Raw genomic sequence first — 2,693 nt, 5'->3', positions numbered from 1 at the left:
ATAAAGGGTTGGTGAAGATTATTTCCCAATCTGTAGGCTGTTGTTTTGTTTTGATGACGGTGTCTTTTGCTTTACAGAAGCTTTTCAGTTTCATGAGGTCCCATTTATTGATTGTTGCTCTTAGAGCCTGTGCTGTTGGTGTTCTGTTCAGGAAATAGTCTCCTGTGCCGATGAGTTATACGGTCTTCCCCACTTTTTCTTCTAATTGATTTAATGTGTCTGGTTTTATGTTGAGGTCTTTGATCCACTTAGGCTTTAGTTTTGTGCAGGATTTTAAATATGGATCTATTTTCATTTTTTTTTTTTTTTTTTTTTGCATATAGACATCTAGTTGGACCAGCACCATTTGTTGAAGATGCCGTCTTTTTTTCCATTGAATGGATTTGGCTTCTTTGTCAAAAATCAAATATTCATAGATGTGTGGGTTCATTTCTGGGTCTTCTACTTGGTTCCACTATTACTATTGCTCTATAGTACAGCTTGAGATCGGAGCTGGAGATACCTCCAGATGATCTGTTGTTCTGCAGGATGGTTTTGGAAATATTTTCAAAAGGAAATATTAAAAAAAAATCAAAAGAAAATTATCCCAATTAAAAGAAAGAGATGTTTTATAAGGATACAAGAGGCATACAGAACACCTAATAGATTACAGAAGAAAAGAAAATCCTTCCACCATATAATCAAAACACTAAATGTTCAGAACAAGGAAAAATATTAAATGCTGCAAGGGAAAAAGGCCAAGTAATAACCAATGGTAAATACATCATATCCATACCTGACTTCTCAGTATAGACTGTTAGAGCCAGAAAGGCTGGGACAGATTTCATGAGGACCCTAAGAGAAGACAGATGTCCACCCAGACTACTATACCCAGCAAACTGTCAATCATCATTGAAGAAAAAAACAAGATGTTCCACAACAACAACAATAAAATGTAAACAATACCTGTCCACAAATGCATCCCTACAGAAGATACTAGAAGGAAAAGTCCAACCTAAGAAGGTTACCTACACCGAGAAAAACAGAGACCCCAAGCCTGAGGTGGCTCCCCTGCACCATGATGAGTCAGCAGGAGCCGCAGGAGCCGCAGGAGCCGCAGGAGCCGCAGGAGCCGCAGCCGCCGCAGCCGCCGCAGCCTTTGGCAGCTGCCACTGCAGCCCTTTCCTTAGACTGCCTGGTGATCGGTGGTAGCTCCGAGCGGGTTGAGCTCAGCGCCAAGGACACCCTGGTGGAGAGTCACAAGCTGGGTGGCACTTGCGTGAATGTTGGATGTGTACCCCAAAAGGTCATGTGCAACACGGCTGTCCACTCGGAATTAATGCATGATCATGTGGATTGAGGCTTCCAGAGTTGTGAGGGTAAATTCAATTGGCGTGTCATCAAGGAGAAGCGGGATGTTTATGTGAGCCGCCTGAACACCATCTATCAAACATATAGAGATCATCCATGGCTATGCAACGTTTGCAGATGGCCCTCGGCCCACGGTGGAAGTCAATGGGAAAAAGTACACCGCTCCTCACATCCTGATTGCCACAGGCAGTGTGCCCACAGTTTCTCATGAGAGCCAGATCCCAGGGGCCAGCCTGGGAATAACCAGTGATGGGTTTTTTCAGCTGGAAGCCCTGCCTAACCGCAGCGTCATTGTGGGTGCTGGTTACATTGCCGTGGAGATAGCTGGCATTCTGTCTGCTCTGGGCTTCCAGACATCTGTTATGATAAGGCATGATAAGGTACTTAGAAGGTTTGACTCACTCATCAGTTCCAACTACACTGAGGAGCTGGAGAGTGCGGTCGTGGAGGTGTTGAAGATCTCACAGGTTAAGGAAGTAAAAATGGCTTGGAACTCTGGTTACTGCGGTTCCTGGCCAAAAACCCACCACCATCATGATTACAGATGTTGACTGCCTGCTCTGGGCCATTGGGCGGGACCCAAATTTTAAGGGCCTGAATATGGATAAAATGGGGATTCAGACAGATGAGAAAGGCCACATCATTGTTAATGAGTTCTAGAATGCCAATGTCAAAGGTGTCTATGCTATGGGCGATGTCTGCAGGAAAGCGCTTATCACCCCAGTTGGAATAGCTGCAAGCCAGAAACTTGCCCATAGACTTTTTGAACACAAACAAGACTCCAAATTAGACTATGACAATATCACTACCGTGGTCTTCAGCCATCCCCCTATTGGGACAGTGGGTCTCACCGAGTATGAAGCTGTTCATAAGTATGGAAAGGACAATGTGAAAATCTACTCAACTGCCTTCACCCCAATGTATCATGCTGTGACCACAAGGAAGACAAGATGTGTGATGAAAATGGTTTGTGCCAACAAAGAGGAAAAGGTGTTTGGAATCCACATTCAGGGCATTGGGTGTGAGGAAATGCTGCAAGGCTTTGCTGTAGCAGGGCCACTAATAGGGCCACTAAAGCCAGCTTCGACAACACAGTTGCCATTCACCCTACCTGTTCAGAAGAGCTCATCACACTCCGCTGAGCCCAGGGACTTGTATGGTTAGCAGTCAGACCAGGAGACCCCTGAGAGGAGCCACGCAATCAAGTGTACTTCCTGCTCCAGCTTTGAATTTTTATTTTAATCAAGATCTTCTGATGGTGTAAAGTTTTAGTTCAAAGGAAAAATAACCTTATTTATCTAATCATCAGTTTGTTTTGTTAATCCGGGGTTGGGGTTCATTTG

The 2,693-nt window shown here is 44.4% G+C and overlaps 1 pseudogene; it reads left to right on the top strand.

Moving 5' to 3' along the window:
- Positions 1–1,229: 1,229 nt before the first annotated feature.
- On the top strand, positions 1,230–2,492 carry LOC129685484 (glutathione reductase, mitochondrial-like; annotated as a pseudogene).
- The last annotated feature ends 201 nt before the right edge of the window (positions 2,493–2,693 follow it).

Source organism: Psammomys obesus, unplaced genomic scaffold, assembly GCF_907164565.1.
Source record: "Psammomys obesus unplaced genomic scaffold, mPsaObe1.curated_primary_1811, whole genome shotgun sequence".
NCBI classification, from domain to species: Eukaryota; Metazoa; Chordata; class Mammalia; order Rodentia; family Muridae; genus Psammomys; species Psammomys obesus.
The sequence above is the reverse complement of the archived record's forward strand: the minus strand, read 5'-3'. Positions and strand labels throughout refer to the sequence as shown.